At 40.8% G+C, this 16,062-nt stretch overlaps 1 long non-coding RNA gene across 1 annotated transcript; it reads left to right on the top strand.

Annotated features, from left to right (window-relative positions):
- Positions 1 to 739: 739 nt before the first annotated feature.
- LOC125932663 (uncharacterized) lies at positions 740 to 14,253 on the top strand. The gene is made up of 4 exons (XR_007460717.1): positions 740 to 1,163; positions 7,503 to 7,644; positions 8,132 to 8,368; positions 13,454 to 14,253. It is a non-coding gene; the product is annotated as an uncharacterized LOC125932663 (long non-coding RNA).
- The last annotated feature ends 1,809 nt before the right edge of the window (positions 14,254 to 16,062 follow it).

Raw genomic sequence — 16,062 nt, 5'->3', positions numbered from 1 at the left:
AAAAAAAAAAAAAAAAGAGGTTAGAGTGGGAGAGAGCCAAAGCATAAGAGACTGTTAAAAACTGAGAACAAATTGAGGGTTGATGGGGGGTGGGAGGGAGGGCAGGGTGGGTGATGGGTATTGAGGAGGGCACCTTTTGGGATGAGCACTGGGTGTTGTATGGAAACCAATTTGACAGTAAATTTCATATATTAAAAAATAAATAAATAAATAAATAAATAAATAAAATAAAAAAATAAATAAATATCTTACTGGCAAAAAAAAAAAAAAAAAGAAAAGAAAAAAAAGAAGTAATGTGGTACAGTAATGGAGAAACAGCGTTCCTGGCATAGAAAAATCTAGGCTGACATCTTAGATCTTGGGCAAATCACACTTCCCTGAAACTTTTATCATCTGTTAGTTTCAACTAGTCTATTAAAATGACCAGTACTTCTCAAGCTGCACTGACAAAATATTACCTGACAGATAGATGTGTGTGGTGAGGAACATATAAACAACCTTAGGGCTACTCTTATTTTTAAATATCCACCCTTAATCCATGATGAAGGAAAGATTACTTAGGCATGACAGTCCTTCAGTTTGGAATGCTGGTCATTGGGAATTACCTACTAGCTCTAGGAAGATGTAACGCTCTGCTGGGTGCTGCTGCGGACCTGCCTGTACAAGTGCTCACCAGACACCGGTGAAACCCTCTTGGAAACAATGATGGGCATTGTTGAGCTGGGTGGGGCGAGAAGAGGAACGTTGGTAACTACCAATGAACCTTGGCCAAGCCCCCATGTGGCAAGAAAAGCCGTTTCTCCTGTGATTCCATTTTCTGACTAGAAAGTAACGCTAAACTGTAAGATTTAACACCCCTGAGGCATCAAAGCCTCCAGGCTGTTAAGGAGCAGGCAGCAGAGGCCTCCTAGGGTCAGGGGCAATGAAGGGCGGAGGCCCTGCACCAGCTTCCACCTTTCTGCGGCCGCCAGCCCTCACCCTCGCAGCCCACTGAGCAAGACGCGTCAGGGAGGAGTACAAGCCAAGCTTCCTCTCGCCGCCAAGCCAGGAGGACCCTTGCGGCTAAATGAGACAAGCTATTATCTAGCAGCTCAAATTGAGCAACCCCAGGGAGGAGGCAAGCACAGGCGGAGACCACAAGCAAAACAAGGGCAAGAAACCCGGTAAGTGCACCAGTAGCTGCCACAGCAGGCGAGGAAGGGAGCCTCAGCACCCACAGCACAGGAAACCGGAAATGAAGGGCGCACCGGAAAAAGAAATGGCCGCGCCTCCTCCTGGATCTTCCTCGGATGGGCACGCGCAGTGTCGTTTGCCCAATCCGCAGCCACAGTTTTCCTGGCACTTTCTGTGCAGAGGCTTCACTTGGCGTAAGGGTGGATGGAGTTTGTAGGTCTAAAAGCGGGGTAGTGAGAATCACTCCTGGGTTGGAGGAAACAATGAGCAAATCTCCAGATTTGATGACTTCACCCTTGATCTCCAAATACTGGTTTGTTTTAGAAAAGGCTCTTGAATCAGCCGCATGCAATAAATATAGAAAAATGAACCTTATATCATGGGAGTGTGTGTATCTCCTAAGGTAGAACAAGTTGCCCATATTCGTTTTATTTACCAAGAACTATGTCCAGAAAATGTTCATTGAAGCCCAAGTCACACATATTAAAATTAATTTCTCCAAACACCATGTCAGCTGGTCATCTGCTACTAGTTTTTTTTAATTTGTTTACTTCCTTCTTGAGGTGCTTTTGTTTGTTTTCATTGTTTTGTTTCTTTGTTTTTCCTTCTAGCTTCATTCAGAGAGGTAAAGAGTGGCAGAATAGACTAGTGATTAACAGCATAGCCTCTGATGTCAAATACCCAGCTCCACCCTACAGGGCAGAATTTGCCAAGCTCGGTATAAAATGAAAGTGCAGGGCTCTTTGTGTACAAATTATTAAGTACCTCAAGACAGTGATCTCTAAGCACTAAACCAAATATAGGACTTTTCTGACCACAAGGTCAGTGTGACTCCCTAGGTCTGCACCCATGAAGCCAGCCCTGCTGTCCCATGCTAACTGTGTGACTTGGAAATGTTGCCCTCCAAAGCCTCAGTCTTCTTATCTTTAAATTAGAGACAGTAGTAGTGCTTATAACACAAGAGTGGTGGAATGATATTTTATGTTAAATCAGATGATGTTTGTTAAGTGCTTTGTACAGTGCCCAGCATATGGCAACTATTTAAACATTATCAGCTATTGCTCTCACCAATGCCCTGCTAATATAATATGCTTAAGTACCTCAATTAAAACAACGAGATCCCACTACACACTTATTAGAATGGACAAATTCTGGAACACTGACAACACCACATGCTCACAAGAATGTGGAGCAACAGGAACTCTCATTCATTGCTGGTGGCAATGCAGAAAGGTATAGCCACTTTGAAGACCAGTTTGGTGGTTTCTTGCAAGACTAAACATACTCTTACCATACAATCCGGCAGAGCCAGCAATCACACTCCTTGGTATTTACCCAAAGGAGCTGAAAATTTATGTATATACAAAAACCCGCACACGCACATGGATGTTTATAGCAGCTTTATTTATAGCTGCCAAAATTTGGAAGTGACCAAGATGCCCTTCAGTAAGTCAATAGGTAAATAAAATGCACTACATCCAAACAATGGAACATTATAGAATGCTAAAAAGAAACCAGCTATCAAGCCATAAAAAGAAATGGAGGAAACTTAAATGCATATTTCAAAGTGAAAGAAAGCAATCTGAAAGGCTGTATGCTTCACGATTGCAACAATATGACATTCTGGAAAAGGCAAAACTATGGAGACAGTAAAAAGATCTGTGGTTGCCAGAGTTGCAGGGTGGAGAGAGGAATGAATAGAGGTGGAACACAGAGGATTCCTAGGGCAAGTGGAAAGACTCTGTGTAATATCATAGTGATGGATACATTCATTATACATTTGTCCACGTCCACCACATGCACAAGACCAAGAATGAACCCTAATGTAAACTATGGACTTTGGGTGATTATGACCCATCAGTTCAGGGAGTATGTGGGAAATCTCTGCACCTTCCTTTCAATTTTGCTGTGAAACTAAAACTGTTCTAAAAAAAATAAAGTCTGGGAAAAAATAAAGAACCTCAAAATCCAAACAAAACCAGGAATTGGGACAATAATCGGGTAACGGAGGACAATCACCACTAGACTCTTTCTTTTTAAATTTGTTTTAATGTTTATTTTTGAGAGAGTGAATGAGCACATGTGAGCGGGGGAGGGGCAGGGAGCGAGAGGGAAACAGAATCCCAAGCAGGCTCCCTGCTGTCATGGGGCTCAAACCCACCAATCCGTGAGATGATAACCTGAGCTGAAGTCAGACACTCAACCGAGCCATCCAAGCACCTCATCACTACACTCTTTTCTCTGTTTTTCTTTAAATTATCTGAACAAGTAAGGTTTAATATAAGTTACCCAAATAATTACTTTAATTATTCCCATTCACTTTGGCATGAGTAGATCTGGTCAGATAAAATGTAATTGGAAGTTATAAAAATATATAGTAAAGGTCACATATTTGACATAAAACGAATCGAGCTAAAACTCACACAAAAGAGTTAAGGAACCTAGAAACTCTGGAGATCAAAGAGCTAATTTCAGTAGACAATGCAAAATAAGAAGGTGCTAGTGACAATTTGGGGATGACCGTCATTTGCTGTCACTTTGGACAGACATCAGAAATAAAAACCTGTAAAAAATTCTGTTCTTTAAAAAAAAAGTTGTGGAGGTCAAGGAGGAAACGGTTTTAATTAAACTTTTATATTATGAAATATTCCAATGATACAGAAAAGTGTATAATGAATTAAGCACTAAAAATGTACTCATCTCATAGCTTTATCGAATCTTGTCTTTATATATTTGCTTGAGATTTTAGGATTTTTTTTTTAATTTTTTTTAACGTTTATTTATTTTTGAGACAGAGAGAGACAGAGCATGAGGGTCAGAGAGAGAGGGAGACACAGAATCTGAAATAGGCTCCAGGCTCTGAGCTGTCAGCACAGAGCCCCACGCGGGGCTCGAACTCATGGACCGCGAGATCATGACCTGAGCCGAAGTCAGCCGCTTAACCGACTGAGCCACCCAGGCGCCCCGAGATTTTAGGATTTTTATTGTAAATTACAAAACACAAAAAACAAAACCCCTACAAAGTGAATTCATACTTTAATAAAAGAGGAAGGCACATGTAGCCTCCATTCAGGTAAAGAAAAAGAACTTGGGCACCTACCCTCCATGGACACTTTTCCATCCACAAGCCCTTCCCTTCCCCACCAAAGTAACCACTTTTCTGACCTATATAGAACTCACCAAAAACAGACTTTTTATTTTGGTTTGAGACAAAGAGAGAAAGAGGAATAAACTCTGACCATAGAATACCAAAATAACACAACTGATAAATAGTATCATATGTATGAACCAAAATCCAAAAAAAGTCAAAATTTCTCTTGGGCAATAAAATACTTCCTTTACTCCCCCTCGGATGATTGAGAGTCTTCGTCTTTTTTCCCTTCTCTCACACATGGACTCAACATTTTCCAGATCGGACCCATTTTGGCATTTTGCAACCTATTCTACCTCTAACAGTGAAAACATACTGCCTCTGTTTCTGTAATTATTTAGCTAAAGCCACAAAAACTGGGTAATGCTCAAAGTTAGAAAAAAAATAATTAGCAAGTATGTTAGGGTCTTGTTTCTAAGGGTCCTTACTTCTATCAGTAACTGTACTTTCAATATTAAGGTTAAGATATGTCACGTTTTGCTTTCATTTTTATGTTAGAGTCTGCTTTGAATAAAGCTGCTAGTGCCTACGCATAATGTTCTCTTATCCCCACATAGGATGGAGCCACAGCCAGAACCCAGGTGAGGCCAATGCTTTCAATTTACTAGATCTACAGTCCCTTAGATTTATGAGAAACCTTAGACCTTCTTAACCTCTCCCAACTTGGGGTGCTGATACCTGCAATAGACACGTAATACCCTCCTTAAAATTAATGGTTTAGGGCGCCTCGGTTGAGCATGCGACTTCGGCTCGGGTCATGATCTCGCAGTTTGTGAGTTCAAGCCCCGCGACTCACTCTGTGCTGACAGCTTGCTCAGAACCTGGAGCCTGCTTCAGATTCTGTCTCCCTTTGTCTCTGCCCCTCCCCTGCTCACACTCTGTCTCTGTCTCTCTCAAAAATAAATAAACATTAAAAATGAAGAATTTATTTAAAAAAGTAAAAATAAATAAAATTAATGGTTCACACACACACACACACACATATCAAATATTAGTCAGGACTAAATGTAAGTAAAAGAAAAACAACTTAAAATAGGCTAGTATGAGAATTTATGGGCTCATGTAACCAAACTGCAAAAAAAAAAAGGGTAGAAATGACTACAATACTTTCAAAATTATTTTTGTCTCTTAGCTCTGCCTCCACATTGATATGTCAGCTTTCTTATCTCCAGCTGGCTTTCAGAATCCTCAGCTAGAGTCATAATTGCCCCACTCTGGGCTCACATCTTGGAGCCTCACCTTCCAAAAGGGAAAGAAGCTTTCTCTCTACTCCTCCACTCCTGTGAAAATAAATCTTGAAGGTACATATTTTTCAAAAAAAAACTCTGCAAATATTAAAATATGTGCATTTCATTGTATATGATTTTTATGTCAAAAGGAAAACCCACTGTAAATAAACACTAAACCCTATTTGAATGCATCCTAAAACTCTTACATCAAAATGTACTAATAATGTCTGTGATGTACTTGGAAATGCACCAACAATAATTTGAATTAATAGCTGGATATAAGGATAGATAGATAATAAATCAAATGTAGTAAGATGCTAAATGATAGAGTTGAGGTGGTGGGTGTTTATGATAAAATTCTTTTAGAACTTGTTTGAGAATTTTCATAATGAAGCGTTGGGTGCGGGGAGATACATCCTGAGGAAGGACTCTGGTTAGACCAGCTTGGGTGCCCCTCCCAGCCGCAAACCAAAGTGGAGTGTGAGACACAGACTGCTCGGTTTAAGTCAACTACCTACCATTCAACCCTCCGCTGTGGCCAGCAGTGCACTGTTGCAGCTCTGTCCAGGACATACAATAGAACAGGGAGTAGAAGGATGAGAACTTGTGGAAGGAAAGTCATTCCCCGCAAAGAAAGGGTTATGGCACAGACATGGCTACTGGGGCACATAACAAGGCAGGCAGCCACCCCAATTGGACACCCTGAGAGTCTTCAGAACAATAGTCTTTGCACAATGACCACATGTCTCCTTGACATTCACAAAACAAAAACTAGTCACAGAAGACCTGACTTTTCTTAGCTGGTGACTTTTAATGACATGCCACAAGGCGTTGGAGAAATTAGCAGACCATACCAAAGAGTATAAGTGACTGGTATTTCAGAGCAAAGACATACTGGTCTAAGGAAAAGCTACCTTTCACCATTTGCTAGACATTAGTTTAAAGCCAAATCAGCTTATATTATTCAGCATCTGGCTCCTGTAAAGGCCAGATCTACATTAAAAGAACATTGAAACAAGGGTCCTCAACCTGGAGCCTACAGGTATTTGGCTCGGTTAGGTTAGGTGTGAAGAAAAGAAAGGTTAGCCCTTTTCCTCCCAGCCAAAGGAGTACTCAAGGAGCTGCTTTTTAGGGTCAACTTATTAATTTATGTTTTTGTGCTACATTATTAAAAGGCCTAAATTTTTCCTTGACTCTCTCTCTTTCCTGCTGTCCAACTTTTGGAGGTTGGATTTTATCAGGAATTTTAATAGTCAGCAATAGGAGGTAATACACCCTTGCCTAGAAAATTCAAAACACATTTGCATAGTTTTTAATGGACAGGAACATGAGGTCGCGTTTGTTAAATGAAGCCGTGTGTCCTCAAGTTGGCTGAGAATGGACACACGTAAGCCAAGGCCGTCTCGGCATTTTTGTCTTTTCTGTGTGATTTAGGAGCATCGTCCCTGCTCCCCTGCGCTCCCTTCACCGCCACCTCCCACACATCAAACCCAGTAACTTGGGTTGCTTGCTCAGACCAGGCCAGAGCAGGAGAAGAAGAGTTCCAGATCCAGCCAGGCCCTCCACCCAGGCTGGTGTAGAAGCTCGGAAGTGTACAAAATGACCAGCAATTAGGGAGTTGGCTGCACTGGCTTGTTTGAATGACTCTTCCCCCCCTGGAGTTTATGGCCATTAATTTCCGCAAACTCTACAGCAGCCATTTTCAAATTTTATCATGATTTTAAAAATCCCTAGAAACTCTATATCTGAAACTGTTGCTATGTTTCCTTCTGTCTCATCCTCCAGAGTTATAAATGTAAATTTAAGTAACAGTAATGATAACAGCGTCAGCCACCACTTATATAGAACTTATACACCAGGTACTACACTACTCCCTTTACATATAGTAGCTCATTTAATCTCCCCAGTAACCGAGTGACGTTGTTTCTATTACTATGTCCATTCTACAGATGGAAAGATTGAGGCATACAAAAGTTACGCAGCTTGGCCCAAGTCGCATGGATAGGAAGTGGCAGAACTATGATTCAGAGCCAGGGACGTACTTTTAACTACTATTGCTATGAAATTAAAGAAATCAGAGAAATTGAAAAGGTAAGGCTCTTGCCCAAGATCACACAGAAGCAGAGACTGGAAATCTGAATTTGTTACTCAAAATTCTGTGTCCTGTTCTTGCATGGAACAAATAGAAAGGTTTGACTTCTGAGGAATTTCTCATAAAGAAGGGACAGAGGAGAGAGCCACACCAGAGTGTATTAACCTGGGTTTTCAATTCTGTACCAACAGTTTGGCTAATGGTCACAAACTATGTCTATATAAATGCAAATTGTTTAAAAAGGACCAAGTGACTTAGCCAAATCTGCTCAACCCCAATCTATAAAGGTATCTGTGAGGTAGGGACTGACAGATGCTGGATCTCTTTGTCCCATCCCATTATTTACCCAGATGGAGACCCTACCATGGTGTGATGGGAGCCAATGAAAGACAGGAAATAATGAGATTAGCAAAATATATTGCAGACATCTACTTTGAAACAGTGGTTCTCAACTAAGAATTTTACATGTCTGATTCTTTTTTATAGCAAAAATGTTCCAACATACACAAAAGCAGAGAAAATGGTATAAAGAGCCCCATGTACCCATCAGCCAACTTGAACAATTATCACTATTTTGCTATTCTTGCCTCATGGATTTCTTTCAAAATAGAAATTGTTAAGGCTCCACTCCAGGAGGGTCTGGAATGTATCTTTCAAGGAGCTGCCAGGTTGGAATAGCCTAAACTCCGGTCCTGGGCCTGGGGCCACACCTGCCTAAGGAAGGTAAGAAGGCTTCCCCAGTGCTGAGGGCATGGGGCTCCATGACTCAGAGAAGAGACCCAAACATCAGAGGTTTATCCGTCAAACAGGCAGGAAGGAATTCATTCCAGATGATTTGAATGAAGAGGCTGTAATGATAGGACAGAGGTGAGAGCAGGGATAAGAAAAAATTAGGGAGGTTGAGGTGCCCAGAGACCATCAGATGACCAGAGGCCATCATCAGTCCTAGAGCACAGGGCCCAGGGGAGGACACAGAGTCCTCAGAGCCTATTGAGAGCTGGAGCGCTAGGTTAGGGGCTGCTTGGCAAGAGCTGTGATGTGGAGTAATTAGACACAGCTACTTCTAGAGACACGCTTCAGAAGCACAGGGTTTGGAAGATCTACATTGATCTCGCTCTCTTCCCACCCTCTTACCTGGGCCCCTCACTGGCCAGAGTGAACTGCACATCAGGGGGAAAGGTGGGAGATGTACCTGCAGAGGCCAGCCCCCTGGAGCCAAAAGCAGGGCAGAGAAAGGCAGAGAACACATCCAGGAAGCAGAACAAGGTAAGAAATGGGAGCAGAGAATAATCAGTCAAGAGAACAATCATTCTTTCCAAATTCTGAAGTAAGAGAAAGTAGTTGACTCTTCCTGGAGTGAGTTTGATGTTTCCAGTCATAGAAGAAGCCAAGTGTAAGAGCAGAGGGACTATCTGGTCCTTGGTATTATCAACCACAGCCCCTTTGTCATGGGTGGTATTGAGTATGCTTTGCTGTAACAGCCCGACCCCAAGTTCCTTCCCCTGCTCCTGCAAAGTCAAGCTGGAAGGGGGAGGGGGCAAAAGCTCAAGGACTGTAATCATTGCCTATTTATGTTGTCACTGTGGAGAAACCTGGCTTACTGTTTTTGTAAGTTAACATTATTGACTGGTCAGAGGGACATTAGTTCTCAGTGAAATGTAGTTAGAGGCGATTACTTTCTGTTTACCACTTATTCTCAATTTACCAACTAAAAGGACAATGTAGGGGTTCCTATCACAGAATTTTTACGGAGCCCGTTTTCCCCTTGAAAGCTTGAAGTCTATTATTTGCATGTTGTTTAAAAGCTAGCATTTCAGTTTTCAAAGCTACAATCGCATTTATTTTTCTGGTTAAAAAGCAGAAGAAAAACAACTCCCCAGGTTGAAGTTAATCTTTTCAACTCCTTCTCCCCAAGGGATATATACATATGCAAGCTTGTACCTCTAGACTCTGGAAACATGTCAAGCAATGTAACTCCACAGATTTAGGAAACTGTTATTAAGACCCGAGTATCCCAATATGAGCAGAAAAGCCCAGGATGTAGAAATTCTGAGTAGTCTCCTTTCAAAGGGTCATTGACCAAGTGGACCGTGTCCAAAGGAAGGGGTGACCAGAATGACAATGGACTTTGAGGGGGTCTGATTGTTGTCTTCAAGTTTTTGGAGAAACGGAATAGCCAGTTATATGGTTTCAATGGGCCAGATGAGAGCCGGTCATTACAGAAAAGCCACTTTGACCCCATAAGGAAGACGTTGATAACTGTCTGATTGATTCACTGCCCCAGGGTCTGGCTCAGAGCTTGACATATAAAGGGCACCCAATATTTGTTAGATGGATGGTAATCCCTGATACTGGTCAGTGGTGAAACTTGTCACTGTCAAGCTAGAGAGCTGTCACTGGGTAAAGTTTGGATGAGCATTTGTAGGGAACACTGTAGAGGGTATCCCTGAATCAGAAAATTGTATTTATTCCATTTCTGGAATTGATCAGTTCTAAAGCTATTGCTGCTAAGTTTGGCTAGGAGTTGGTTGGAGGTGAAGGGTAAGAAAGTTGTCAGGGCAGGTCCATCCTTATTCTTGGGGCCAATTAGTAGCAGAAGATAAATCACATAAATCCTTCCAATGTGGGAGATAAATATGGCCTCTAAGGACAGAGAAATAAAAATCCGATGTGATTCAGTGATAATAAATAAAAATTCTTGCCTGCAGATGTTGAATTATAATGTTATGCACGTGATACATATTTAATGTTATATACCAGTTTTATCTCAACTTAAAAAAAATGGTCCAAAGACCTTGACAGACTACTCACTGAAGAAGATATACCAATGGCAAACCAGCATATGGAAAGATGCTCCACATGGTATGTCCTCGGGGAATTGCAAATGAAAACAACAATTACATACCACTATTCTCCTATTAAAATGGCCAAAATCTGGAACACTGACAACACCAAATGCTCACAGGGATACAGAACAACAGGAACTCTCATTCACTGCTGGTGGCAAAGCAGAAAAAGAACAGCCACTTGGGAAAATAATTTGGTGGTTTCTTGTAAAACTAAACACACTCTTACTATACAATCCAGCAGTTCTGGCAATGGCATGTCTTGGTATTTACACAAAGGAGATGAAAATTTATGTCTCCACAAAACTCTCCTCACAGATGTTTACAGCAGCAGTTAGGGTTCATAGTTGCCAAAAGTTGGAAGCAACCAAGATGTTCTTCAACAAATGAATGGGTAAATAAACTGTGCTACATCCAGACAATGGACTGTTATTCAGCACTAAAATGAAATGAGCCAGCAGGCCACAAAAAGACATGGAGGAGATTTATATGCATATTACAAAGTGAAAGAAGCCAGTCTGAAAGGGCTGTATACTATATGGTTCCAACTATATGGCATTCTGGAAAAGGCAAAACTATGGAGACAGTGAAAAGATCAATACTTGCCAGAGGGAGGAATGAATAGATGGAGCACAGAGGACTTTTCGGGCAGTGAAAATACTCTGTATGATACCAGAATGATGGAAATATGTCATTATATGATTGTCCAAACCTACATAAATGTACAGCACCAAGTGTGAGCCATAATGTAAATGACGGACTTTGGGTGATTAGGATGTGTCAATGTAGGTACATCAGTTGTAATAAATCTACCTCTCTGGTTGTGGGGAGGGTTTATAATGAGGGGAACTACACATATGTAGACAGGGGCAGGAGGTATATGGGAAATCTCTGTACCTTCACCAACTTGTGACCTTAAAACTGCTCTAAAACAATAAAGCCTTAATTAAAATGACAAAACTATGCAGGGACTCCCCGAGAAGTCATCTGAATATTTTCATTTGGTGGAAAAGAAGAAATCAGGAGTTGAATCCACTGCAGCCTATCCTGGGAGGCAGATTTCAGGAGGCAGGGCAAACAGTGAGTTTGTGAGATGTAGGCACAGGAAACCCAGGAGAATTATTTATAAGTTGATCTTTAAGCACCTGAAACAAAATTAGTCCTCCAAACCATTAAGAGTAACACAGAAGAAAATGGATCCATCATTTCAACATCAGCAATCACAGCATATGACTGTGAGTATTTCCCTCCACCCGATATACCACCAAGTGAACACCTTTAAATATCCTCCTGCTTTTGCACACAGATAATTAAAGAGTGCACTTTGATTGCTCATCTCATCTGTTCTATAGATGTGCGTCAACGTATGGGATTTACACTCTGGCTGTGGTTCATCTCTGAGCATTCAATTTAGCAGGGAAATTTTCCTTTTCTCTTTCTACTTAGGGTCCTAGTTCTTTAAATTCTATCCTTATTGGCAGGCTGTTGTCATGGAGAAAAATAACTTTAAGTAGCTCTTTGAAAAGCTTTGAGTTGCTGTTCCCTGCTATTTAAAGATCCCCCAGTAAAGTGAAAAGTACACTCTGCTTCCATATAAGGCTCTGCCACTCCAAGGCAAGAGTGTCGCTGGGGCCTGATTCCATGTGCTCATAGCAGAACATGACATGTCCTGAACATCTGGGGATCACATTTATTAAGCATGTCTACCCAGTCAGGAGGCAAAAGAAAATCAGAAATCCAAACTCTACTATCTGAAATCTTTGGCCAACCACGCTTCTGAGTCATTATGAGCTGAAGCAAATAAGACAAGCCAAATCTTATAATCACCACCTCTTTTGCCTCCCACGTGGAGCATTTGCTCTATGTGGCCTTGGAACTAATTGCCATAATCCATTTTCCCTGCCACCTCCTCGTCAATACTCAGTATCTAAAACTTTCTTCCTTTCAATTCACAAGCATTTACTAGACACTTAAGCTATGTCTAGCTCCTGGTGGGACACTGTAAGGGATACAAAAGTGTAGAATAGGGTCTCAACAAAGTAAGATTTGAGAGATAAAAAAATGCAGATAAAATAAATGAAGCACCAAACACAGTTGAAACACTAAGTGATACAGAATATTAGTGACTCCCAACTTTGTCTGATGATTGGACTCAATCATGAAGATATTTTAAAAAATGCACATTCCCAGACCCTTGCACCTGATCTACCATATCAGAAAGTCTAGGAGAATGCCTTGGAATCAGCAGGGTTCTGCCTTAAGTGCATGACTGAATCCTGTAATACTTCTAACAAGAACAGCCTCTCTGGTCCCCAAATGCCTTATTTGTAAAAGAAGTGAGGTGATCTAGATAGTTTCTGAATTCCTGCTACCTCTGACATTCTATGATTTTGTTATTTAAAGTACCAATATGTATGATTTAGATAATAATCAATGTGAAAAGTCAAAAAGGCTTCAGGGACAATGAGAGACTAGAAAAAGACAATTCCAACGAGTGCTTGAAGGCTATAAGCAGGGACGTTAGAATCAGACAGTCTTGGATTTGAATCTAGTTCTGCCACATACTGGCTGGATGACCTTAGCCAAGTAATTTAACCCCTTGGTGATCCATTTCTTATGTATAAAATGGGGATAATAGTACTACCTACCTCCTTGAGTCATAATAAGAATTCGAAGAAACAATATGTATAAAGCACATACTAACTGCTCAGTGGTTATTATGAGCACTGTTCTCATTATTGGTGAAGAGAAAAGAATAAGGAATTCCAGTTGGAGCAGAAGATATTGGGCAAATGCATATTTTCTTTAAGGTACAAGGCACGTGGAACAAGGGGAAGAAACTGGCTTGACTCTATTGGAGGGAGAGAGAGAAGTTTGGCGGGGAGTTAGATGACCCAGTTTGTTGTGCAAACTTGATTAATAAAACTTGATTAAATAAGACCTCTTCACTCCCCCCAAACAGATACTTCCTCAGTGGCCTGAATCCACATGCTACTAAAACAGATCCCTCAACATTGGCTACTCAAGCAAGGGATTTCTCTCCTCCTGCACCAAAAGAATCCACATGGTGACTCTTTCAACAGTTGATGCCAGGGTGGCTCACATACAAGAGAATCCAACTTTAGCAAAGCAGGAAAGCACAAGTCTCTGGAACCACAGCTTTCAGGGAAGTGGGCTGTGGCTGGTGTGGAGATGATTCAGACTTCCACTGGGGTCAGAAGAGCAGGGGTGTAGCCAGATTACTACTTTAGAGAGGAGTCTGTGCTCACCATTTTGTTTGCTGTAGATATGTTCTATCCCTGTCTAGAAAGCAAGCTTGTTCTTCAGCGAACGTGTAGCCAAATCTAGTTATGCCCAGCTTCCAGGGAGGAATACATCGGAAAAACAAATTCACAGAGAAGTTGTCACGGATATTTAGGGGGTTGAGGTCCTAGAATGTTTTGTCTTCATTTCTAAGTGCCCAAGTGTTTAAAAATAAATATTATTCTCCGTTTCAACTTATTTACATTTGAGACCAAGAGAATCATTTAAATGGTTTGTCCTCTTGGTTGTCAAAGAAAATGTCTTGCCCATCTAAAAAAGGGGCTTTTGGGGCACCTGGGTGGCTCAGTCGGTTAAGCATCCAACTTCAGCTCAGGTCATGATCTCATGGTTCATGAGTTTGAGTCCTGCATAGGGCTCTGCACTGATGCTATGGAACCTGCTTGGGATTCTCTCTCTCTCTGCCCCTTCCCTGTGTTCTCTCTCTCTCTCTCTCTCTCTCTCTCTTGCTGCCTCTCAAAAATAAACTTAAAAATGTTTAAAAAAATTAAAAATACAAAAGGGTACTTTCTACTTTAAATGAAATAATGTGCCTCATCAAATAAATATGGTTTTAAAGGAATGGCTTCAGAGATTGGATCTAAGTTTGAGAGACTGCTTTATCTTTGTATCATTCATGTATTCATTCTATTATTTCCTGAGTCTCTAACATATACAAAGCCCTTTGCTAGGAAGTGGGGCAGTGATTGACAAGTGAGTAAAATAATGGATTCCCACGCCTGCTTGCAGAGATATTCTTTCTTTAGTTCTGGAGTAGGGTTCAGGACTGTGAATTTTAGCAAAACTCTAGTTGATTCTGAATGATCAGACGAAGATCTTAGAAACACTATTATAGAAGATACAAAGATGAACAAGGGAATATTTCTGCTTCGAGGAATTTAAAATGATCTCTCATACCTTTCAAGTAATCAAATATGTTTTCCTGCTTCCAACTTTCTTCCCTCCTCTCTCCCCCAACCAATGCACCCATTGTCTGTATATTTTGTATAAGGAACAGAGCTGGCACTGGTAGAGGCATCTCCTTCTAAAAGCATGTATGTCAGAAGCTCATAATCATTAAAGTTTACCATGGCAAAGTATGCATAAGCTGCACTCCGACCCATATGCATCTTATATAACAGACATCCATGTAGGGCAATTTCCTTATCACAATTTAGCAGTCCCATAAATAAGCATATGAGATTAATTTCAAGAAGTTCATTTGGTGATAAACTTGAGAAAGTATAGGTCACAGAGGTAAAACATCTAGACTACATATGTGTATTTAGCCACTACTCTGTCCTGAGCACTGGGCCGAGTTCTCAGGAGTATCAAAATTTAAAGCGAGATGATGTTTTTGAGGGATTTCAATATTCAGATTGTGTTGGCTAGGGTCTGTTTGACCCCCAGGAACAGTAGAACAAATTTAATAGTGGTGTAAATCATAAAGACATTAAATTAAATAATAAGAAGGATGCTCATTCCAGAGCTGGTGCACTAGCTCCACACTCAAGAGCACTGGGTTGGCATCCCCAAGAGTCTCTTGGGTTTCCCATTTTGTTCACCAGATGGTTCTGCAGATCCAGGCATTACATCCCTCATAATCTCATCCAAAAGAAGGACAAAGGAAAAGCCAAGGCCATGAGAGAGGCTCCACACACCCCCTTTTCCTTTGCCATGGAGAATATATATAGTTATATAATTATATAATATATCTAATATATATATATAAGATACCAGTATATCTCCTCTTACATCTCTTTGGCTAGAACTGCATCATTTTTCTCATCCTTAGCTGCAAGGGAAGCTGGAAAAGGAATGGATGTTGGGTAGCCAGTCAATATCTTCTTTTAACAAAGATGAAATGATTATAAAATACTAAGAATGCAGTATTTAACCAAACTGCTCATTACATGAGTGTTTCTGGAATAAAGAAAAAAAAAACAAAAGAATGTGCTTGGCATGCAGGAAAATTTTAAAAGAGACACAGATCCACTAAATGAAACATGAGGTGGATTCAAGGTGGAGGGTCTTTCAGGTAAGAAAAGAAATCAAGAATATTGGAAATGGCATTAAGTGACCTGTCATGACTAGAACACATGTGCAATCTCAACAGCACCAAGCTCACAGTACAGTCTTACCAATATTTATATCAGAATCAAGATCATTTTCTTATTTTCCATGCTAGGTAACTTTAACTTCAAATGAATGATATTTTTTATTTGATGTGTGTGTGTGTGTGTGTGTGTGTGTGTGTGTGATATTTCCCAA

This window comes from Panthera uncia, chromosome D2 (assembly GCF_023721935.1).
Source record: "Panthera uncia isolate 11264 chromosome D2, Puncia_PCG_1.0, whole genome shotgun sequence".
In the NCBI taxonomy this organism is placed as follows: domain Eukaryota; kingdom Metazoa; phylum Chordata; class Mammalia; order Carnivora; family Felidae; genus Panthera; species Panthera uncia.
Note: the sequence above shows the minus strand (reverse complement) of the source record. Positions and strands in the feature narration are given on the sequence as shown.